Genomic DNA, 26,160 nt, shown 5'->3' on the forward strand with positions numbered 1-26,160 from the left:
CCGGCGCTTTTGATTGATTGTAGGGTTTAACGCGCCGACGCAACGCAGGCGATGAGGCGCGCCGTAGTGGAGGGCTCCGGATTAATTTTGACCACCTGGGGATCTTTAACGTGCGCCGAAATCTCGTACACACGGGTGTTTTTGCTTTTCGCCTCCATCAGAAAAGCGGCCGCCGCGGCCGGGAATCGAACCCGCGACTCGTGCTCAGCGGCGCAACGCCTTAGCCACTGAGCCACCACGGCGGGTGCCGGCGCTTTTCGCCGGCTCGCCCGGCTCGCCGCTCCAATCGGAGGGTCGGAGGGCAGAGCTTCTGCTCTCGAGAACGAACGACCCGATCATTGGCGGCGGAGGCGCCGTGAATTTTTCAGCTCACCGGGCAGCTTGCCGCGACCAAAGTTCTACAGAGATTCCAGGCACTCTGTTTCAATTACTTTTGATTTACATTGGACGCGAAAAGGCGCCGGAGACACGAAAAGCCCACTGAGCGAGCCGCACGGTCGCTGTGCAAGCGGCTTCCGCGGCCGCGAAGTGGCCCAGGCCGGCGCCGGTAGTGATAGCTTGTTACAGCTGCACGAAATTGCACCCAAGTCCCAACCACGGCAGTTTATATGAGAAAGGAATTAATGATGCGATGGCAGGTTGCATTAAAAATTGCATCTGCACCGCTTACGAGAGCGGCAATCGAATATCCGCCGCAGTGCTAAGCCGAACACATCTGTAGGCGGACCTGTAGGCCGACCACCCGACTGCTCCCAGCGCGCGTCCTTCTCTAGCCGCGGCAGCATTTGCGCTCGCAGCGCCTGCGTCACGTCCACGATCGCTTTTTAATTAAGCGGCTCACGAGATCAGTACTTGGGGGCACTGGCAGAAACTGCCGGCGACAAGGATTCGACAGGGCTACGGCAGCTTTGCTCTGTTATATCCCTCCGACGGTCACGTGGTCAGCTTTGTTCACACAAAATCCATCGTTTCGCGGCACCCGCTGAAACCGAAACTGCGACTGGCTGCATTTAAAATGCCTTTAATTAAACAACGGTTGTACGCTGAAGCAAATGAGGTTTCTACAGGTGATAAGTAGGTCACTAGCTACTTATCGCAACAAAAAAAAAAAAAAAACAAGATGCAAACTTTTCGTGTCAGTGCCCCTTTAAGGGTAACCCGCTGAATCCCTAAAGAAGGCATGCTTTGAAGGGGGGGGGGAGGGCAGAAAGATAGATAGGCAGATGAGATCAACAAGTTTGCGGGGACAAATTGGTCGCAGTTATAACAGGACCGGGGTAATTGACAATCTATGGGAGAGGCCTTTGCCCTGCAGTGGGCGTGACTAAGCTGGTGATGATGATGATGAACTCTATGATATGTCGGGAAATGTCCTAGAGTAATCTTAGCACAAGAGCCAATCTTCGCTCAATGGACAGAGTTTTTCGCATAGAAATTTGCCACGCTTGTGTGCAGGGAGCAGCCCGTCCGGACCCAGAAATCCTTAGCACTCTCCGCTGTATCACTAGCCTGACCACCGCAATTCTCAGGTGCTCACAGGTGCAGGTGCTGAGTGCCGAGAGTATTTATGTTCAATCATAGGGGAAGGGTTCCGGCAACTACACCATTGTGGTCAGATCTGTATCTTAATAAGGCGGTGGGGTGGCGTCCAATGACACCACCTTGTACGGATGCACGTTAACGTTTAGTCTCTCAGGTACCCGTGATGATCGTTTCTTCCTGTTCAGGCGGTACTCCATAGCTCTAATTTTCGAAGAGCGGGAAACAAAACTTTGTTTATGTGTCTACCAGTAATTGTGTTCCAATTATGTACGAGTAAACCGCAGACGTCGCTCGTCATCTGGGTTTTACCAGCGGCTTCGTCTCTGGTTAGAAAAATTGATGGTGCATTCGTGGTATTCTTTTAATTATCTATGTAATCCCGGAGTCAGCAAACCTTTGCCAATAGGCAAATAATATCAGATGAAGCTGTTTCCTCCTCTCACCCCCACACAAAACAAACACTGCGCGTATTGCTTTTACAAGATTACTACAGGACGGCGCTTCTAACCTATACCACTGTGGCGTCAGCGCAAGTTTTAAGAGAAAATCTCGATAAATTGGCGGCGACATTGTAACTTTCACAGATTCTATGAAGATACATGTTTTTCTCATGAGGGTGAAACGTTTTTTTCTTGGAATGCAAAACCATCTGTAAAATGTTCTATATATTACTTTATACATCGATTATGTGAGCAAAATTAATTTATACATCTCGATAGTTTTATTGCCTGAACAATTTCGAACAATTTCGCGCCAGAAATATTTTAACAACATCATATCCAATTAGAAACAATGTCCAAAAAAACCTAATGGGTATTTTGAACTTCCTCACACGCAACGTCAACTGACCCGTGGCTGGGGAAATCCTTGCGAGCATCCGTGAAACATTGGGCCCCGGTGGTCGTATTGGAATGAGGTTTTTTTCTTTAATTCAGGCCACTCACGGAGCAGTGGGGTTCCATGACCAATGCGGTTCGTCAATTTCCTCCTCACAGTCGGAAAGGTCAATATTCTTATAGGCAACATGTGGCACCGTCAACTTGACCAGATGCTTTCCGTGTCAGCATAGTTTAGCCTTCCTAAAACAAGGCCGTACATTCCCTTTGCAGTCCCTTGGCACTAAATTCGAACCCTTTGTGCACCAATCTCAATACCTGGCGTTTACTACTAAAGGTTTGCGAAAACCGTTGCTGTGGAAACGTTATTCTGACGGTATTCAAGAGAATCCCTGTGCTTAACCTACGCTAGTTTCATAGCCTCCACAAGTTCCGTGGTTTCAGGTGCAACAAAATCTAAAGATCTCTTTCGAAGTAAGCTTGCCTAATGTAGTCAAAAAGGTAAAGCATAGAATAAATTCTTCTAGAAACAACGGAAAGAGATTTCAGAGGTGATACTCTGTATAATAAACGATGCCGGAAGCTTTCTATATAACATGTTGATTAATTGCGGAGGTTTTACAGCTGACCAGTCTTTGGGAAGCCGCTTTTGAATTCTGGTATTTTTAAACTTCCCAGCTACTGAGCTGACCACGCGTGAAGAAATTACACTTGAAATATTGACTACAATTACTGGTGATGCTACATACTACCAACTGACAAATGACTGGCATTTAGCGTTGTTACGTCGTTTTGCATTTTCTACGCATTCCTTTTCTATTCTGTTTTAAACGGACTCAAATAACTTATCAGAGTTTGGGTTTGCCCTACACGAAGTCGTCAATTCAAATAAAAAAACATTTTTGACTCCGTTATGTGCTTTTGCTTGGCAATACGTTTGCTGCAAGAAATATTCACAAGTATAAAGAGAAAGCGGTTAACGTCAAATGTCAGCGTTTTCGCTTGCAAATTCTTTGTGTTTAGACTAGGGATCACTGAGGGCGCGCAGGTTGCGCTACTGGTTCTATCAGCAGCCCGACAAATTAATGCACAGGTTGACTGCGCAAAGACCAAAGTATGCTACAAAATCAGTGCATTCCTTCTTATAAAGCGCCTCTGGTACAGAAGAGTACGTGCAACAATGTTCAGTTTATTATTTTAGCAGAATGCCCCCACACGACAAAGGATTCCGAGTGGGAAAATAAATTTTATGTGGCCGAATCACTCAATGTACTCGTTTCAAAAAATAACTCATTCTTTGCTAAGTCTGTGGCATGCACCATGCCTAAACACCCTCTCCAATGCACACAGCGGGTATGTGTGACGCGTGGGTGCGTCTAACGTTGCTGAGATAATAGCAGGTACCCACGGCTAAGCGCCACCTTACTGCAACTTTTCGCTTCAACTTGTTACCACGCACACGCGTACGAGGAGTATAACCTGGGTTTTAATAAAATCCTAAATCACGTTCAGTGCGACCGCTTTTGATATCTGCATCATCGAAATAAACAGAAACCCAGTCGTCATGATGGGAATATCTTATAAAATACGGGTCAGTTTACCCTAGAAACAGATTGGGAAAGCATACTCGTCGTTATTTGCCAATGGATTTCCCGTATACAATGTCTTATTAGGTACCTAATGAGCTTCTTCTTGTGTAACGTGAATATTTTATTCATTCTACAATAACATCCGTTGTATGCTGCTTTAAAACCCGTTTGTAATTGCGGAGTTATGGATCTGTGGAACTGCTTCGAAACACAAATTTTAAAAAATCTGCATATGCCATAAGGGGGTTTCCCGATTGCGGAAGGTTACATACTACTTTTTAAAGCACTATGCGCATTTTCTAGGAAAGCATCTTGAACTATGGCCAATTTTAACTGGTATTTACTTTTATGCTACCACTTATATTTCTCATCGATGACGCTAAGTGCGAAAGCTTTCTAGAGCACTTCACTCTCCCGGGCTGACCGAAAAGCCCGGGCCAGGCCCAGCCCATGGGTCGGGGCGGGCTGCCAGAAGTTAATTATCTGCGGGCATGGGCTGGGCTAGGTCTTGCCGCGGGACCTGGCTGGACTCCGTTTTGAATTCATGGTTCCGGGTGGTAGTAATTCCGACATGAAGTGTAGAAAAAAATAATTGCAAGGTATATTCAGAGCTATTTATGCGCATTTCTGGATGCTAATTGTGCGCATAGTTGTAAAACCGTGTTTTGCTACTCCTGATACTCACTAAACTGTACATTTACTCTCATCTCATGTATTAAACCAGTTTTTCATTATTTGGCGTATAACATAACAAAGATACGATTACCAGGAATGCCTCAATAAGGAAAAGAATAATAAAGACAACCTGGACCTCACCACTTACGGCTACGTACACGTGTCATAGATATTGCACCCATCTAATGGCGGGTGCCGTAGCCGCGAATCAAACTCGCTTGCTAGCGAAGCGCCACTGCTGAGCAACATTTGCCGGTAAAACTTTCAACTGCCCGTTCATACTCGTGGATTGAAACCGGGCCCGGGGTAAAGTGTGAGGGACCGGGGTCTTCTCGGTTTCATAAAGCGGCTCGGGCCCGCCCCGGGGGTTAAAATCGGGGCCGTGTAGTGCTCTACACCTTTGTACGAATATTGACATTTTGGTTCGGTGGAACTTATCTCTCATCATTTACGTTTCTAGCATAAGTGAGAATTCCTCCTCGTTAAACTCAATTGTTTTATCGCTTTTGCTGACATTTTTTGTCCCCGTTCTATTCATGAAGATTTCGGCCCCATGTGGACAAGCCCTGCTGTTTGCTTTCCTGTTTGGGCCATTCACTTGCGGAGAAGATTCCTCCGAACACAATCATAATTTTGGCGGATGATATGGTGCGTGCTCTATTTTTCTCCTTAACAGAAACGAAATATGTGTTTTGTACGATGAAGAAGCTGGCTGTAGGGAACATGCGAACTACAACTGTTTTTTTTTTCTCTTTCGATGTTTTTGGAGCCGATTGTAGCTAAGCGAAAATAGTAAACAACAATATTTGCTTGTTGACACTTGTAATAAGTATTTCAAAATATGCGAGTTAATGTCCGCAAGTACTCTTCGCAAGATAAAGAGAACTCTCGAGATTTTTTTATTCCTCACACTGAAGCTTTAGTTAAGCATACTCATTTGTTCACCGATAAATTTTCAAACATGCGTAGATTCTAAAAATAAAAATATGTCCCTTTGAGAACCAGGTTCGCTTGTTGCCTTCGGTGATACCCGTCCACACCAGGGTTCGGTAAACGTTCTAAAACAAGACAATACACGGATGTTAGGGTTCAAAAATTCCTTACATTCATAGGCGTTTGTAAACAGACACTCATCAACATTTGTGTTTGACAATTTTTCAACACAGTTTACATAACTCCGCAGGTATGGAAAAAATCCGCTCGATTTTTGAGCGGGCTTACCAGCTTTACATACTGTCATACTCAACTAGCATTCTAAATAGCTGAGCAATGTAGCGCTTATTAAACTGAAGAGACAAAATACATGTGAAGTAACAAAAGCGCCTCTTTGTTCCGATAATATAGAATAATAGTTGAAGTATAACCGGTTAGGGTCGGTGTGCCTAATATCACCGGTGTGCCTAATATCACCTAATATCACCTGTACCCGCGAACTTTTGCCGTCATCTAGTAGCGTTCGGGAACAACCCCTTTTGCGTAGTTGCGAGGTTAGAATAATGTGGAAACGTAGGACAAGGCGAAGTGATTGTACACGTGCGAACAAGACGAAAATAAAAAAGCAATAAATCAATATCGCTGACGAATTTTAAATATTTCTCTAAGCGAATAAAAAACGTGGGCCCAAAAATACAATGTATCTAACCGGTGGCAGAACATTCACACGGAAACGTAAAAAAGAGATCACGACAACGCAGAGCACTGGCATGTAAAAAGGCTCGTACATTATTTGGTTTTGCATAAAAAAAAAACTACGAATGTGATCTTCAACGTGAGTTATGTGAAAAACGGAGGTTTGTGTACTTAGTTCATTCGTTATATTTTAATAATAAGGTGGTGCCTTAAGAAGTAGCACATTCTATTAATGGGGCATCGACTGCGGGCCACTCATTTATTTACGCTGCTCACAACCTTATTTACTCCTTCTATCACTGTACCCTAACGTATAAATTATATTCAAATTGAACGTTTCAAATTCTTTTTTTTTCTACAACTAAATATTTTGGAGCCACGATTGTGTTGAGACATGTTTTTTTGGGTGAGTGTATACATTTTATAACTGTACAAAGTTGTTACAAAAAACTGTATTGAGATCTATACACAGCACAAAACAATTGTAAGTTTCATAGACACTCCTTCATACCTAGTGAAGACGGAAGCTTTAGGTGTCAACTTTGAAACAAGTGTGTCATTATTGTTTGTGCCCCTTGTTGTATTGCGGATTACATAATGTGTGTTTTATTCACGAATACAAGTGTCCGCTTCAGCGTCGCTTGTCGAAGCAGCAAGATAAGACCGCAGTTGTGTGAGGCGTCTCGTGGGAGGCGCCTTCGCTGCCGCCGCCCGTTGACTTGTCTTCATTCCGCCTCCGGTACTCTGCTTGCTTTCTTGGCTTTCGTTACAACACCAGTAGTCTCCCTTACCACCGTTATGCCACTCTCGTTCGCCTTTAGGGCCACAATGGTGGGGCGACCTCGTTTTGTACCTGGAGCTGGTAAGCTTAGCGGAAATTCATAAACCACACAGATAAAAATCCAAGCACAAGTGCCGCGTAAAAGGCTTTGCGGTTATTTTTGAACAGTTATTTGACAGTACGTACAGCAACGCAAACTTTTTGATACAGTCGTCCTCACTTTAGTAAAGTTGCTCATCAATACGAACTTTTAGCGTCGGACTAGATATTTTCTGTAAACTAAACCATTTTTCCCCCACAGCTCATCGAAAATTGTACTCACAGATTTCTGGTGAAGGCTGGCTACGCACAGGCACTCTATACATTTTGTAACTTTCTTGATTAGGAGATTCTGCAAGCCAAGAAGCAAAATTACGTGCAAGACCGAAACCCTTCTCGCTGACATACTAGTATGTTTAGCCTTAATGCATTTGCGTGATATGATATGTCCGAACAACTTTCTTGGATTGATATTAACCACGTGAAATTTGTAGTTCTGCGGATTAGATGGTTTTTACCTAATGCCTTTATCTGTAAGTAACAGACTGAATCTGTAATTTAGATGATAGTTTACCGAACATTTTTGACAACATAGCGCGTGAGAGCAGCCCTAATTCCTGCATATAGAACGTCGCTATGTAGACTAGTTTGGCGGGAGCAACCCAGTGGGTATGCAGTTCTTCGCGAGAGAAAGAGAACAAGGGTCACAAGTGTAGCTGGTGGCCTTAATTTAACCTAAAGTATCTTCACTGCTTATGTGGCGAGCACGTGTCCGGGCCCAATGAAATACATTGAGCCAAATAATTGATGTTACAATTTTTTGTTGACAAAGTTAGACGTCTTAGTTTGATGTTGGGCCTTACTTCCTATAGGGAGGACAAGCGTTTAGTATTCTTTCGTTTGACGCCGATGGTGTGTAAAACAAGCTCATGCTCGAATTCCGAGCTGCGGTTATGAGGTTACGGGCTTTGCACCTCAGGAGGCAAAGCATGACAAATGTGTAATTGTGGTGTACACGCGCTGTATTTTTGTCAAACTGAAAAGAACAATCAATATCTGGTCTGATATGAAGATGCGAGTATAGTTCAAAGTTAATTAAAGATGAATTCCTTTGAACAAGTTGACTCTAGACTCAGCTAGCCATTTGGGCCTTGGTGCGTTATATTCAGTACATTTGCCAATATTCTTCCGGCGATTGGAGAACACGACAACATCCAGTTTTCTGGGTAACATTTCTTCAAAGGTACCTGTTTCAAAAGAATTCAGCGTTGATTGTTTTCTGCTACAGAGTAATGCTAGAAAGCAGAAGGTGTTGCAGTACTCAACATGTTGACTTCGCAGTTACCCCAGCATCGAAGTCCAAGTTTGATAGTGTGGCTATTTTCTACAGATACTTACACACACCACCTTTATTTTAACATGACGTATATGAGATAATTTTGTCTGAATATTGCTAATACTTCCACAACAAGCTCAGTTTATCGTTTGTGGTGCCAAGAAGGAGCGCTGCAGCGGCGCGGACAAAATCAGTTTTACGGGAATGAACGTCAAGACAGGGGGAAGGGGGTTAGATATATACTGCATCGCCGTAAAAAGCTATTTGCTCGAAAAAAATTGCGTGCTGAAGGGCTAGGAGTGCACTAAGGAAACGTAGGGCCGCAAAGCTCTCAAACTGAACTGCTGGTGTATTCTCTACAGGGATGTCACGACATGAGCTTCTATGGATCGCTCCATATACCTACTTCCAATATTGACACCCTGAGCGTTGATAGTATCACCATGAACAACCACTACGCCCTGCCTACGTGTACGCCATCTCGCGCTGCTTTATTGACGGGTCTATACGCCTCGAGCTTCGCGATCGCTGCGCCGCCTGCCGCCGCTTCTCCGCGGCGTTGACGGGATTTGCGTTGCGTGACTGATAGGGGCTCGTGCGGTGTTTTGGTTCTATTTCGCTTCTTTTCGCCTTTCCGCGCCCTAAAAAAACTTGTTATGGTGACGACTATAGGCAAAGAGTACGTTTAGGTCACTTAAAAAGCAGCTGCGTCTTCGCAGAGTACGCGATCGCCTGCAAGAGCTATCCGGGGACGCGGTTCTGCGCGCTTCGTCGCCGCTCTTCCGGGCGTCGGCGACGGCAGCAACATATCACCCATGTCACCTCCAAAACATCAGGCACAAATGGATTCTACTGACGCCTCGTTTAGACCTGATACTGGCACAATGAGAGGTTGGCTTTATTTTGCAGCGTGGACAACGAATGCGGCTTCGTTTCGCATATATACGCCGCAGAAAGATATGTTTCGGGGATGTGATTACCCAACCCCGGACAATAACTTATGCCTTTTATAAGAATATAAACCATGCGAAAATGTAAAGTATATTCCAAGCCTGTGCGTCGTTAAATATGTGCCCACACACGCCATACAGCAAGAACCAAGGAAATGAAACTACAGAAAAATAAATGCTGTGCCAATGCGGAATTTAGAAACATAATAGCTCTAACGGAAACGAAAAAAAAAAACAGTGCAGCTTCTGGAATGCTAAAGACGTTCGTCTAAACTTAAGCCAGGTAGGTTTCACTAGACCAACTATACGCGAAATGCTATTTCGCGAGAAATCGGTGGGAGGGGGGGGGGGGGGGGGGGCGGGGAGAGGGACACCGTGTACAAATGCGGAGCGCAATCAAGCAATGAACGTTTTAGTAATCCCACACATAAATCTCGCGTTCACTTTCCTTTTGTTTTCTACTTCAACGAAGAGCTGATCGTACGGCGGACGAATTTTTGGAAGTATACAGGGTAGGCTGTTCAATAAGCGATGAAATGTGTCGTTGGAAGAGTGTGGTATGTGATAAGCCCCCCTGATTTCAGTTTCTGGTTTATTCTGGAGGCTCCCTGTGCCATATGACGATATTTCGAAGAAGCATTTAGTCGCGGACGCGGATTATATTGTAAGCCCTTCTCCGCGCTGCTCGCAGAGGATATATGTAGCAGATGAAGGTCTGCGGGCGCGCACCTCACGACAAGACGACTCTGTCGTGTGCTGATCCCCGAGTATAATTATGCATTGTCCATGGTACTTTTGTCGAATATTCCCGAATTTAACACAGACTGGCTTGTAAATGGTGGTGATCAATATCTGAGGTATAATATTGGCAAACGTAACTGGTGTGCTGTCAGGTATGAGTGCTCCGCTGATTATGTGAGCGCACAAAACCGATTTAAATCGTAGTGTATAGCCGTAGCATGAACATCTGAGGAACCGGTGGTTACGGAGACACGGCTACTAAATTCAGGTCAGTGTAACTACAGTCGGCTCCATCATACGCCGGTTCCGCGACGCTGGCCTGTGACACACACTTGGCGCTTATACAGACCGAAAATACCACACTAAGATCTCGTCGGAAACATTTACACTCTCGTAAACACACTCCATTTGCGAACAGAGTGACTGCTCCACACAAACACGAATTTCAAACGCCCACAAACGGTAAATCTCAGTCGTGAACGTGCCGCAAAAGCAGCGGCGGCACTGGGGAGCGGGGTGCGGACTCCCGCGCCTGCTTTCGAAACGGGCCGCTAGGGGGATTTCAGTGGCGCCCCTACAGGCCGCGCTCGAGGCGTATACCCTAAACACACAGGTGCGTTCTCACTGTTTCTTTGTTTCTTCCTACTAAATGAGCAGCGCTACTGTGAGACTTGGGATTGAAATGAAGCATGTCTTTCGAAGAGCGGTCGCTTGTCTTTCGTAAAGCATTGTTGTTCATGAATATGCTTCTGAAACTAAATGGCGGCAAAAGCATCTAAAACACATTTTCAAAAAAGGCATAAATAATATATCTAGTCTGAGTTGTTTTTATTTTTATTCGAACGCCTTGCATTCTTAAATAAAAAAATCCAGCGCCCTACTTTGGTTCAAATTAAAAGATGGCGCAAAAGCGTAATATTATGCAACCGACATTAATTGAACCAGATATTGTTTTCATGCGTTGTGTTGCAAAATTATCAAAGGATAAAAATAATAAAATTCTTAGAAATTGTCTGCATAGCAAGGTTTCAAAGGGCAAATAATACTTTCAACTCCAGCGGCTATCGTAGGTGGAATCTTCAAAGCGATGCCTATGTGCACATTTGCAGAACCCACCTTCATCTACCTATTTTTAAATTCCTTAAGGGAGTGTGGGCGGCCATATAACAGTAGGGATGCGCACATATCAAACGCATACCCACCTCATGATTTTTATAGGTTGTCCCTTTTATTTTTGTTCTTCATAGCTACTGTACTTTCGCTTTACTATGTTGTTCGTTATTCCGGAAGCAGTGCATGTCTTCTTGAACATAACTTCACCGACCCTGTTGTGAAGAGGGGTTGTCAGCAGCTGTATCTAAGGGAAGTGATTTTTCTTTTACATATGATTACATAGCAGGCGTAATTTGAGGCCAACAACGCAACTGCGGAAATCTCGCATGGTGAAGTGAGCACGCTAGGCCTTAGCTTAGTTTGATAAAGCGGTATGACAACGAGGAAAGAAATGTTTCTGTAAGGATCGCGAAAAGGCGGCAAAGTACATTTGAGCAGTATTTTCTGAGCAAGCAGCTTCTCCCTTAATTTTTTTTTATTTTGATGGACATACACATACTCCAAAATAATTTAAAGCAATTACGGGGCGCTCCTAGAATGCTCATACCTGAAAACATGTGACAATTGCTGGTTCATTGTAAACTTACCTGCTCTGTTTTGTGCTCGTATTAGTAGGCCTTCAACACGATGTGCAATTGCTGGAGCAATTCTCTCTCAATATAACATGAGGGTAAACTTACTACCAAAGGCGATTTTTGTTTAACTCCTCTTTACAGCAATGCAACAATGGATAATTTTAGCAGCAGAGCCCTGGGGCTTATCGCCTGAAGGAAAGATAGTGCCAGAGATTTTTAAGGACTTGAGATATCAAACATACTCCGTTGGAAGTTTTACAGGATAAAAACTATCCGCAAAGGCTTCAACGCGATTTTGGTCTTAGCAATTCGATGATGGCGCTTCGAAACTAACTTTCCTTTCAAGTTAAATTTCTGATTTTGTGGAACTTGTATTGGTATTCTGACTTGTAGGTTTATGCTGTTATAGCCACAGCCACTTTGCGTATATTTTACCAGTCCGCGTTTGTAGTTACAAAGTTCTTAATGGCTTATTTTTAACCATAAAAGAGCAAAACAGCAGCCGGTGCTCATAGTAATCTCGTGGAAGTCCATATGCGAGAAATGAGATAACTTGTATTGGTATTCTGACTTGTAGGTTCATGCTGTTATAGCCACGGCCACTTTGCGTATATTTCACCAGTCCGCATTTGTAGTTACAAAGTTCCTAATGGCTTATTTATAACCGTAAAAGAGCGAAACAGCAGCCGGTGCTCATAGTAATCTCGTGGAAGTCTATATGCGAGAAATAAGATCTATATCAGCGACTAGAAATGGGATGAAGGGTGTTCTTCTGAGGCTGACTGCATTTATTTTAGTCCATGCAAAGTGGGGCATACCGTCGGTATTACTGGCCTTGATAGAGGAATCACTGAAGCGCCGTGTGCTTTTTAAGTTCCCAGGGTGTGTTTGGCGGTATTATAACCATTTGTGGAAGCTTACTTCTGTGTCACTTGCGTTTTCAATGAAAGAAGACAAAAGAAGGACAGAGCATCGGCCCCGAATTTCGCTGAATTGCCAACAGAACTTAGAGCAAGCGCAAACATTTATGTAAAGCAATACAAATCGCCTCGGTAAAGTTCTCGGTGTGTGAGGGGGGTCTCACAGAAAAATACCTACTAGGAATTGTTCTTGAAATCTTCCAATACACTATCCTGATGTTTTTGCAAGTAAGCACCAGGACCCGTTTTTATGCTTTAAGTCATGTTGCATAACTTGCGCTGCTTCGTCTTTTGCTACTGTGCCACCTCATCACGGAGCCAGAACTAAACGATCTTGATTTCAAATGAAGTGCCAATCAGAAGTACAAAAGTTCACACATCGCAGCTCTAAGGTGAAAATACTGATATCAAACTGTTACCTTATTCTGGTTTTACGAAAATTTATTTACTGTCATCAATATGTTTAGAAAAGTGCTGGCTCAGCAAGGCAGGAGTAATATTGCCCAGATATTGAATCTTTGCCCGTAAGTTTGTATGTGGCAGTCCTTATCACCAAAACCTTTATTTGAGATAAGATAATAACTACAAAGGGCTAGATTGAAAATTTCTAACTTTTGATTGTTTAAGGAGCGAATGCACGTTCTATGCGATATTTGCCAATGGCGGCCAACTATCATGGTGCATACAAGGTCATCACACGCACTTCGCCAGTCAACTACCTTGTTGAACCCGTTACTCCGTCCTGGGATCTTAGCCAGCCTGGCCGTGAAACAGTCCACTTTGATAGGCTCAAGGGTTACTACGACCCTCTGGTGTCGACATCACCCTAAGTCGCAAGTCTGGATCCTTTCACGCCGGGGGCGATTATAGCGAGGGTAATGAACAGACGCAACCGACGCAACAGGCCATCAAGACATCAGGGTAGGTGCCTCACCAGCATAGACCGTATAGGAATATGTCCAATCCAGACATAAGGATATGCGCCAAAGAGGTCTCAGGGAAGACAATGAACCCCAGGAGGTGCATGCGTCAGAAACGATCTTGGTGATTGCAACGCCCAGACCTGCGTTCCCATCGGCTTCGCTCCTCCGAAAAACCTCAACAGTCTACCGGCATGTCTGCTGTCTTCTTTACAATATATATATATATATATATATATATATATATATATATATATATATATATATATATATATATATATATATATATATATATATGGTCTAGGTATGAAGGCACGAAAGCCTATATATATATATATATATATATATATATATAGGCTTTCGTGCCTTCATACCTAGACCTTGTAGCGGCACGTATCGCACGTTACCACTTCTCAACCGTTGGATGGTTCATCATTGTCAGCAGGTTACTTTTCCGTATGCTTTAATGCTTCTCCTGCACGAAATCTTGCTGTATCCCATCATTACACTTTCCAAGCACTATTCGGTCTAGTGTTGTGAATAACTTTTTTTCTCCATATGCTTCATTGCTCTTTTGCATGAAATGTCACTTTGTAAGCTATGTTTGTTCACTGCTATGGTTCCCCATGTTCTACGATTTGTACACGTGTATTCTTTGTATTCTTTATGTTGTCAGTTTGTTTAAAGAATGCTGTGTGCGAATTTACACTGCCATTGATGACCAGCTACGAAGTGTTTTTTTGTCTTATGTCACTGGAGATTTGTTCTTGTACGTACGCCACATCTTTATTTTACTTTTTTCATAATGTGCAAACCCTTGTTACTTAAAAAAATATCAAATGTAAGCTAACAATTTGTTGTATCTACCCATTTCATATCATGAGCCGGGGGCTCGTTCAACTGCTTTTTTCTGTGTGCTGTTTATTTGTTTATTTCCTGCCTTGTTTGTAATTTCTCAAAATCCTCGCACAACCTGCGCTCTTCTTGGGTGGCTCACGCACACCTCTGTCGGCGTCGGCGCCCATCGAGGGGTCGTCATTGTCCGCCTTGTGCCCGGGACGCGGGACGCGAATAAGCCATTTGTGGCTATTATCTGGTCTCCTGGGGAAGCGGCGGCGTTTTCCTTTGAGAACGCGGCCCCCAAGCTAATCCTCCCGCCTGCATTCTTGAACTTCAACGTCGCCTTCTGTCATTTTTCGGTCCCTAGTGTCTGGATGACTAATTGTCGATTCTACGTTTCCGCCTTATGCGGCAGGTTGTTTCAGCTCCTTTGGAGTGAGATGCCCAGTACCCCTTCATTATTTGTTTACTTTTCTTAATATTGCTGTGCGTGGGTGGCCGGTGGCTGAAGGAAACACGCTTCCTAAGTGCCTCGCTTTTGGTTTTCGCCGCGTTGTTTATTGAGGTGGATTACCTGCGCGCCCAGTCGTGCAGTACGTTTCTTTCCACTTGTTTCTTGCTGTACTTCCTTCTTGTACACTTTTGAAATGCGTCCACGTGCTCACAGCGCTCCCTCCGAGCCTACATATACCCTGTATTCGACCTATGTACTTCACTTGAAAAAGGCTGGTTCCAAGCCGAAACGTCATATTAAATATTGTTATGTTTTTCGTGGTGACCCTAATTTATTATATATATATATATATATATATATATATATATATATATATTTATATATATATATATGACAGAAATAAAAGTTTGCAGTCAAGAAAACCTCTCACAGCAAAAGGGAGGATGTGGTATATCATTGCAACCGATAAAAAATTTGGAAAGAAAGAAAGTGGAGAAAAAATGCCCGCCAGGTGGTATCCGCACCAACTACCTCCGGAATACCGGTTTGGTGCGACAAACACTACGCTACCGGCGGGGCGATTATCCCCTCCACTTTCTGGGGTATTTTTGTTAAGGAATTTTTGTTTCCTGAGCTTGGGGGTTGTAGCCAGCGCCACTCGGACTACTCGGGGTTGAATGGGACCTTCTTTTTAATCCCCGGGCGGTGACTCGAGTGTCTACGACATGTCAAGTGTGGTCGACCAGCGTTGAGACCTCTTAAGTTTTCTATGGCACCAAGACTGCGAGAACAGAGGCCCTCGCTATGCATGTGGTAAATAAGAATTGGAAATGAGGGGCTCGCTGAAAATAAGAAAAATAAGACAAAAATGAGGGTTGGCAGTCAATAACACCTCGGAAAACAATGGGGAGAATGTGGTAGGTCATGATAAAGAATTTCAAAAGACAGCTGATAAAAAATACCCGGCGGGTGGGCATTTATAGTTATATATATATATATATATATATATATATATATATATATATATATATATATATATATATATATATATATATATATATATATATATATATATATATATATATTTATTTATATAGATAAACTGTAACTGAATTTGATTTGTACCACGCCATGTTTCCTTCTTGCAGCCCGCGGCCGTCCTCGCCTCTTTGCTTCTTGGTTAACCGTTAAACGCACTTCTTCTCAAGTGTTTGCACCTCTACACTCCACCACACCGCGATAAAGGCCAGAGGAGAAGAGAAATCTTCCCAATGCAAATTGTGCATAAGATCGTCCCCAAGAAGAAAGTTCCCACTTACGAAACTGTTTGACCAATCTGCAATAAACAAGTTATTTGAAGTGCGTAGGGGTCATGCTAACATTTCTTTCAAATAAATTTATGGTGTTTCCATATCTCCGTTTCGGGCTTGCCATTTCGGACCGACGAATAAATGTAGTCGCCGCGGAACTCCTCAAAAGTATTTCGAGTGGAAAAGAGCTCGAAGCTGCTTTTAACTTAGACATGAGAGAGAGTATATAAGTTATAAGGCATGACCTTTTATGACTCAATAGCCTGAAGAAGGGGTTGACTGGATCAGTCTGGTTGCTTTATAAGGGCTGCGGGTTCAATGTATTGACTACAAAAAAGAAGTACTTGCTAAACACAAATAAATAAACAAATAAAACAATACAACAATACAAATGATAGAGAATATCAAACCAAAGCTTACACATTGTTTAAATTCATACAGAAAGAATGAAATGTCAGTTGGGATTACTTTGTTTGGATCTTGCGAATACCTGAAGCGTACACAGTGGTCTCGGCAGGCAGATTTCTATGGCATGGTTAACGTCTTTTAGCAAAGCATTTATATATTACCAGCCAAAACTCTTGCGATTCATGCTAAAACTCTATTGTGGTACCTTTGGAACCTTTTTGGACGTGCGTAATTCACTTTCAAGCTTCTCTGGCAGGAATCAATTAAGGAGAGGATATGGCAAAGATAACATTACCTCCGAACGTTAAAGTTTCAAAGGCCATTAAAGGGGTAGAAGGATGAGCGGGAGTAAGGCAATGAACTCAAACCCAAATTGATGCTATTCGGCTGAGCGACTAGACCGAAAATCTGCGAACAATACTAGGAAAATGTTGGAGCAAAAGATGCGAATAAAATTCTAAAAATTTTTAAACACACCTGCACAAATTATTACAAATTAACCCCCCTACTCACTGTCGCACAATTTCCTCATCCTTATCTTTAGCAGACATTTTTGTTCACTCCAAGACGAAGGCGTCTCTCATTAACCTATAATCCGCACCTGTCCGCGTGAATGTTTAGCATGACTTCTTATGGCCTACGGTGATTTATATATTAGATTTCATTTCATTTCGTTTATTACCTCAAAGGTCCTCGGAGGGCCATACATAAGGGGTTGGGTTACAAAAAATCATACAAAAAAGCCATGTATAAGCTTGAAAAATGGCTTGTGACGCTCTGCAAAAATGTTGATGGACAGGTGATTGCTGCAGTGTAGTGGGGGAGGTCATTCCCGTCTAGGAAATGTAGCGGTGCGGGAACGTTGACGGGCAACACAAAAAATATGGCCAATGCGACATGATCTGTATAATGGGGGGAGATGTAGGGTTCGACTGCAAGTGGACCGTGCAAAAGTTCGTGGAATAAGCAAAGTGTAGCAATGCGGCGGCGGTAAGACAGAGGTGACAGGCCAATCTCAACTTTTACTTTTTACGTCTTTACTTTTTAAATTTCAATATTTTCAATCTTGAACTGTATTACAGATGATGCGTACAAATAAGACATATATATGTGCAGGGTGTAGCTTCTATAACCCTTGATAAACCTTTTCTTGTCAATTGGAGTGACAAAATATTTCTCTAGTAAAGTCTTTTCGTATGACAGTGGAAAGGTGGAAGCTTTGTTTACACGGCAAAAGAAGGAAATATCGTAATTTCGGCACTCCCGACAGTATTTGCTCAGTTGTCCATTTTGTTCGTTTCCAAGCGTGGGTTGGGGCACGTACAGCATAATTACGAACGCGCAAGATGCTCGTAATAAGATTACCAATCAAAAGTACAAAAATACCGCTGTAATTAAACGGGAAAAATATAAAGTGCACTGGTTTTGATAGTGATTAGTTGAGTGCTACTGATTAGTTGCCGCTGCCTCAAATATGCAGCCGCATCCAGGGCTTTACTGTTTCTTCTTCAAATGAATGCGTTGATCGCTAGAATTATAAAGCAATAGCAGTGAACACCACCTAGCGCGCCCCGCAAAAAGTCTGTAGATAACGCTGGAACTTCTCTTGTCCGAGTTTTCTTCCATCTCAAGCCAACTGGATACCTTTAAAATATGTGACAGATCGCCGCTAGTTATTCGTAGTATCAGCCGGGTTTATGGAATTCCCGTATAGATTGGCTTTTCTTCACTGGCCAATACTGTTGTAAATTTCCTGTGCAGCTACTATTTATCGCAACCTTCCCATAGTATTGCAGTTCCTTCTGGTAGAAGCACCATGATTGCACAAAACAAAATTCGGAGCAGCCTCTCTCATTTGTTTGAAAATATTGTTTCAAATTTGAGTAATATTTGTAGGGTATTTTTTATTTAGGTACAAAATATTAGGTTTCGTATTTCCACTTGACTCGACTAGAATTAGGTCTACTCGAATGTAAGCCACAATCTTTAAATTTGAATGCTGAAAAAAAACAAATACGTAAAGGTGGATGTCATTGACGTTCTAAAGAGAAAATATATTGCCCATTGGCTACACTGCTTGTCCTCACTTGTGTCTTCGCCCTTGCTTGGGCGACTGTCGTCATCGCTACTGCGTTGCCACCACCAATATTCGCTAAGCGAAATTTGGAACATCGCGAAAAGACCGCACTGCAAAATCGGTAGGGAAAGGGGCCCTTGTACAGAGCACCCAGCCACGCGCTCCTTCCAGGGAGGCTCTTTTCCCACGTCCTGTTGTCCCGCGTAGGCATCTTCTTTCGTCGCCACAGTTGTAAATGCTTACTCCCTGCCGCCGCCGCTCACGCACCACCTGCTATCTAGCGTCGCACTTGCCGCCTGCCGCGCAACTGTTTCTTCGGCACATATAGCAACTGCCGTCCTGAACGCGGCGGTGAACGACAGCCGCGTGTTTTGTGTACCTGGAGACACGCCAGATTGAGGGTGCAACGTGTGAAACACCCCAACACCAAAACACAAAAAATGGCGCCTAACGACTAATCGGTGTCTGCCCTTGTATCAACCTTGGACAGTCCCCGCAAACGTCGCCTCAGTTTGCAACGGCAGGGACAAAAAAATGCGTAAGAAAGGCTAAATCTGTGCTGATTGATTCTTAGAGTTCGCAAAAAAGTCAGCTCAGATTTATACCAAACTCAAGACAAAAGAACGGGACGGGATGTGAATGGCCGTCACTATCCCAATTGTAAAAGCGGCGTTGCATTACCTAGATACACTCCTGTGAGTGCTGTAAGTAGGCAGTGGAGTGGTGAGGGCAGTAACAGTGGAGAAAAGGAATGTTAATCCAAAAAAGACCCCGGATAAGTTCAATGCTATGCCCAGAGCAGTACAGTCAACAAAACGTTCAAACCCTGCATCTTGAGCCTGGTACATCGTCTGCTTAATTTTATTGTCAATGCCCTGCCTTGGTTTTGATTGTGAAATTGACAAAAGGTAACACGGATAAAGAGTCCTACCTTAAACCATATAAATACGGGTAGATAGGTGTTTAAAGATTGGTCTGCTTTTTCTAACGCATGAATTTTGTCGTTGTTCATCTGTACTGCTCTGGTATTCCGCACTCTCTGCGGGTGACATTCCGTGAATTATAATTGTATATAAAGCTTTAAAAAACCGCCAGTACAAGTTCAATGCTACAAAAAAAAATAACTGAAATGTAGCGCAAAACCACAAGTTTGAAAATCATAAATTGCAACGGCGAGGAGCTACGGCCGGCCGCGGAGCTTAATTCCGCACGGCATATAGAAATTGATTTTTGAGTGCAGTTTTGTCTTCTACGTTTAGTGTGTCTTCGACTTCGATATTGAAATAACAAAACAGTGGCAGTTATGTGGTTATGGGAGCCACGTGCAACGTTACTTAAAGAATAACAGTGTCAGATGGGGCGTGTAGACCTTTTTTGCTTGTTACATTCGGTAATAAATACAGTTAATTCCATGATTTGCACAACGGCAGACAAAGACAAAAAAAAGAGGGGCTTCGTTGTCTGCTCTTTATTTTGTGTTTGCCCTTAGCTCTCTTGTACGGCACCATCAGTAACCAACTTGCCGAGGCTTTTCTGAGTAATTATTTCATGTCAAAGAAATGAAAAAAAGGTTATTCCTTAACTGTGTGAGGAAGGAAGAGCTCTGGCCAGCTCAGCATTATTTTCAATGCAGCAAGAAAGTTTGTCCTGTTTTGCCCTATAAATTAAAACAACGCAGCTCAATTAAGTAATTTGTATTCAACCGCACGTCGAGAGGCATTTTTATTTTCAAAAATCCCAATCGGGAAATTAGCGCAATCTTAAAATACATCCCCCAGTACACAAAATTAACCAGTGGTAGGAAGTACGCAGAGGAGGCAACAGCCGAAGCCAAAATCTCACATTTAACAACGATGTATATATTTGTCCACAAATTCTTTTTTTGGGTTAGCTGAATTTACCCTACCAACATTTATGTAAATATGTCCGCCTATTTTCTTGATGCTACTGTTTACAAATATTCAAGACAGAGACAAAAAAATGCATATATTGCGTGAAAGTCAGTATTCCTTGACATGGGCAACTATCCCTTGATCTATAACACCGTCATCGGACAGCTGAATCGGCAAGAGTTCAACCGCTGGACTGAAACTGAGCTATATTGTCGCCCATTCGTCCACACAAGGGAAGTTGTGACCCCAAGTTTTCATTTGTGGAAAAGCCCGCAGCATGTGTACTGGTCTTCGCTGTCCTTACACGAGTAACCATTGTGAGAATATTGCCCTGCGGAATAGCGACTGCACTAACCCGGGTTGGCGTACGAGTTCATTTGCAAACTTGGTCAAGCCACGGATCGACTTCACTGGGGATACGATCAGCTGGGAGGAATCGTACCCGCTCTAGACGAAACTGATGAGTTATGTCTCTGTTGGACACCCGCCTTATCCCGCCCGAACATGAAAGAAAATTATCGCTGCGGTCATCGCCATATCGATTGGAATATCTTCAATTGGTGAGGTAAGCGCATTAGTTCCGGGAGAAGAAACAATATTTTCTTTCACTCAACAAATAAAAAAACTATTTCTTACCTGAGCAGGAGCAACCCATTTCGCACACCTACTCTACCACATTGACGCCACTGGGACGGAACTCATGCGTCCAAAAGCAGCAGTAGGATACGCAGACGTGGCAATCGTCACCCCAGCGCAGAAGCTTGACGGGAGAACGGCGACCGTCGGTTGCGAACGTGAATTGCAAGTGACATTCTACCGAGCATCCGCGGCAATCTCCGGTTCCATTCCGTTGCCCTTGCACCGTGCTTACAGCGCTGCGAGCGGTACCGCCTTACAGAACTACATTTCAAAACGCAAGCACATGACCGTGAAAAGCAAACCTATTGCTCTATATGTCTCTGCTTCCTATATATGGGGGATATCGGGCTGATTTTGTCCACATATGGCGGAGAAGCAATCTGGTGAAGAAAAGTGCGTATTATGACTCTTTTTTATTGGCTTTTTGCGGATTGTAAATCAATATTATCCTTTCTGATACCGGAAATTCCTAGAATGATAACCAAAACACCGAATGTGGTAATGGCAGTTTTTTTTGTATTTTACCAGCCGAAATATGTTTCTTTTAAATGGCCTGAGGAGCCTCGCGATTTTCCTAAGAGCAAGTCTCAGAAAAAAATGTATTTCTTTCCTGCTCCTTCAAGAGCAAGGCAAAGTAACAGACCAAGTCGGGATACCTAATTGTCTGTGTCTCTTGATTTATATTAGGATTTCATTAAGGATTTGTGCAGAAATCGCTAATTTTAAAGGTCGGCAGTTAATCTCCGCCGTCTTTTGTAGAGCTAAAACACTAGGCAAATATATCGCCACGTGTTGACTGGGGTACGCATTTTAGATATGCATGTATTTGAGTTCCAGCTCACCAAGTTGGTTGCTGGGTATTTTCAAAGGCAAGCGTTTTCGTAGGCGATCGGAGGTTTTTCGTTATTGTCAACGCAGAACGCGTTGAAGATATACCTTTTTTCAGAGGAAGCGGTGAACGTTATTTTCAAAAGCAAATATTACCCTTTTTCTTTACTTCTGCACAACCCTCTCAGTTTTAATTCCTCTGCTTTCCAACTGTATGTGATAATATTTTGATTACAAAAAACAGGGCTGCCCTTCTAATTACAGATCGTAGCGTTTTCATGTCTGACATACGTTCCCTTAATACCACCGAACACAAGCGATGTTTAGGCTAGTAAACATCACTTTAGAACCAACATTTTCACCCCAATCCCCTGTTTACCACCGGGGATGATATTGAAGGTCCATGTTTTTAGTGAGAAAGCTCCGTTTGTTTTTATACAGGGTAACATCCAGCATACCACAGTTCCAAAAAATAATGAAAAAAATATTCCAGCTAAATCTGGAACATAACGTATCAACATAAAATATATTTTGGAAATCAGTTTGAATCGTGCACGTAAATTGCGACTCCTCTGGGCGTGCTTAAGTAACGTCAGATGTACCGCAAGAGTCTAATTGTGGCTAGAGATGTGAGCGGGAGAAAAACATTAAAACACTCACAAAAAAAATTATTTTATTGTTTTTTGTTCTCGATAAGAATGCTTTTTTCTGAATTTTACTGTTTGTAGTAATGTTTCTCGTTTCGTCTGAAAATATTATGTATTGTTAGGTATTTTCGTCTGGATGTTATTGTTATCCTGGATGAAAAAAGAAAACAAACTTGTGTTTTCAGAAAACTTTCATGTTTTTTTCTACTCACATCTCTAGCCGAGATAAGACCCTTGAGGTGATTCTAACATAACTTGAGTACTTCCGGAAAACTTGTAATTTACGAGCAGAAATTAAACCGATTTGCAAAATATATTTTATGTTGATACATTAGGGTCGAGGTTTGGAAAGAATAACTTTTTAAATATTTTACCTTTGTAAATTTATTAAACGCTTTTACGTAGTCTAAAAATAGCGTCAGAATGGAAGTTTCAGTGACGATTCATGCTAATGAAGCGAGAAACATGGCGAAATGTGCTACGCTAAAACATTTCTTAACGGAAGCCATGCTGATGGGAGAGAATATACTAATATCAAGAACCGTTAGGCTAAGCACATATTGAATATTCTCTTTCAGTCTGCAGAGTAGGCTTGTTGATGAAACGGCAATTTATTAGAGTGTCGATATTATATAACCTGCTTCATGCGATTTAAGGACCTTGACCATTTCCAAGTCATTTGGAAAGTTTATTCTGCTAGGTGACTGCAAAAAGATGAGATGTAGATATGGTGCCACCGTACTGGGAATATGTGTATCCCTTCCGAGTTAATTAACCAGCGACACCTTATAAAAATATTCTTCTGCAATAACGAGAAGAAAGCTGTTTGTGGAAAACACTACAAGAGCATGATATACGCTTCCAATGTACTCGGAGCAAATGAAGGCATTGTGGTACCGGGGTTCTTGCACCCGGCCGCGGTTCCCCAGAAAGGACACTGAGCCCCCTCGATCACACCTTTACTTGGAGTCCCGCTACGCCAGGGTACACCGCTCAGCCGATCCGGCTGCACACACGTCGCCCAGCCGAGTCCGCCATGTCCTATCCTCGCTCCTCTCGCGCCACCTCCTCATCCTCAGCCGGCACATGTCCATCCCGTGGGATTGTCCCCCGCCACTATTGGCGGTCCATCGCGCGGGATTGTCCACCGCCACTATTGCCGGATTACCACACTCTCCCCCCCTCCGAAGAAAAGGCCGACGCTGGCTGCCCTCGGCTGCAGTCGTCGGCACTCTCGAGGGACTCCCACGGCTCAGCCCGGATGGCAGTAGACCGGTGCCACAGGTGGCCTCCTAAGACCCGGGGGTCCTTGCAGAAGGTCCAAACGTGGCAAGGTCCTGTCCGCGGGCCTTGCTCCGCGGGGGTGGTGCCCGGCGCAGTCGTCAGCAGCTGTCCGCCTCGAGCTCCTGCTTCATCTTGGCGAACTCCTCCTTGGTCATGGAGCCCTCGCCCTCGCCGAGCTTCTGGAGCTTCTCCCGCGAGGCGTCGAAGTCCGGCCGCGGAGGGGCCGGGGGAATGATCATCCCGGCGTAGTCCTCGCTCTCCTCCACGGCGTCATGGAGCCAGACGAACTCCTCGTGCTGCCGAAGCACAGAGAACTCCGGCTTCTGGAAGTCCGACAGCGTCGTCTTGGTGTGGACAGTGAACTTGACCTTGTCCCTCTCGCTGAGGGCATCCGAGATGTCCACCACCAGAGACTGGTCCGCCAGGTCGATCGTGTCTGACCGCATTCTCAGCGAGCTGTCGGTCACGTTTGCCGTGTCATCGCTGCAGTCCTGAAGAGTCATCATCACTGGGCGCTGGCCGGCACAGCGACGACGCAGTCCACCGAAATCACGCACGACCCAAAGCAGCGACCGCTCCGAGCCGGCCTCGCTGCTTCCTCCGTTCGAAAACGCCCACTCACCATGTCCTGTGCCACTGCATTCTGGGCGGGAAGAAGACCACAATGCCCTTCCCAGGAACCACGGCCGGCCCCACGTTCAGGGCGCCAAATGTGGTACCGGGGTTCTTGCACCCGGCCGCGGTTCCCCAGAAAGGACACTGAGCCCCCTCGATCACACCTTTACTTGGAGTCCCGCTACGCCAGGGTACACCGCTCAGCCGATCCGGCTGCACACACGTCGCCCAGCCGAGTCCACCATGTCCTATCCTCGCTCCTCTCGCGCCACCTCCTGATCCTCAGCCGGCACATGTCCATCCCGTGGGATTGTCCCCCGCCACTATTGCCGGTCCATCGCGCGGGATTGTCCACCGCCACTATTGCCGGATTACCACAGCATCTAGGTCTTTTACATAAATAGTCACACTAACGCGTCATTAAAACACACCTGGGAACTCGGAATGTTCTACTGCAGTTGTTATGACGGATGATTGTGCGCACCAGATTTGTTTTGACAACACGCAAAAATTTCTTTTGCGTTGTTACCAAGTATTGGCCGTAGCTTTGTGCCAAAAAGCGTACGTGACGCTTGGAATTCTGGCAAGAGAGTTATTTTCGGCTACGGAGTGTTTCTTTTCCCCGTATAGTGTTCGTGTTGATGTTTCTCTTTCTTCATTTTCTACATGGTACCAACACTGCATTCTTGCATTAGATTAGGGAGAGCGGTGGAGTAAAGAAAACGAGGATGGTAAGATAAATATTTTATAACACCACGGGAGCATCCAAAGGCTGATTTACCACGGCTGATTTACGGCTGATTTACAAAAGCCTTTTACCACTCAAGAATGCGGAAAGACCAGAGATGATGCTTTGCATACGCTGACAGATGCCGCCAGTGCAAGCGTCATCTGCTAGGATGTTCCCAAGAGCTCGAAACAATTCCTTTGTGCTGGTAATCAGCAGGCAATCTTCATTGCCGTGGTCGCACGCGGCACGCGGAATTGTTGTAATTCCGAACAAAGTCGCACGCGGAATTGTTGTAATTACCCAGCATTGAATACAGCCGGCTGATTGCAGGCGGAAGGGGTTGGGTTGTACGTGCAGGAACAGCGTTGTTGCACCGACCGGGTCGTTCCGCGCTTGCAAATTATCCTCGCTCATTCAGAAGCTTTCTACTGTGACAAGGCCCTGACCCTCTTCTTAGCCGACACTCCAGGCATAACAAAAAAAAATCGCGCCAATCCAACCCGTGAATCCGGTTGGAAACAAAGCTGTAAACGGCAGCCATAACGATTAGTCAAGCGACGTCAGTTTAATTCACTCACATCGCTCTACAAATAGTAAAACCAGATAGAAGTGAAATGCACTTAACCACACCATTTATTACTTCAAAGAGATCTTCTTGGGAATGTTAAATCAATGCATGATGCATGAACGGTGTTTGGTTGAGTTGTATTGGTGTAGCACAAGAGTGGAATCTTTTTTCATAAAATTAAAGTAAAATTAAAGTAGCTCTAACCCGGTGTTAAACGATCTG

The 26,160-nt window shown here is 44.0% G+C and overlaps 1 protein-coding gene across 1 annotated transcript in view; it reads left to right on the plus strand.

Moving 5' to 3' along the window:
- Positions 1 to 21,552: 21,552 nt before the first annotated feature.
- The window catches only part of LOC144141370 (arylsulfatase B-like), a 47,851-nt gene continuing 43,243 nt past the window's right edge, over positions 21,553 to 26,160 (plus strand). The window contains exon 1 of the mRNA XM_077672959.1: positions 21,553 to 21,659. The gene's annotated coding sequence lies outside the window, so the exon portion shown is untranslated. The remainder of the gene's footprint in view (positions 21,660 to 26,160) is intronic.

The sequence above is a fragment of the Haemaphysalis longicornis genome, unplaced genomic scaffold (assembly GCF_048455015.1).
Source record: "Haemaphysalis longicornis isolate Haplotype H1 unplaced genomic scaffold, Haemaphysalis longicornis Haplotype H1 scaffold_6, whole genome shotgun sequence".
Classification (NCBI taxonomy): Eukaryota; Metazoa; Arthropoda; class Arachnida; order Ixodida; family Ixodidae; genus Haemaphysalis; species Haemaphysalis longicornis.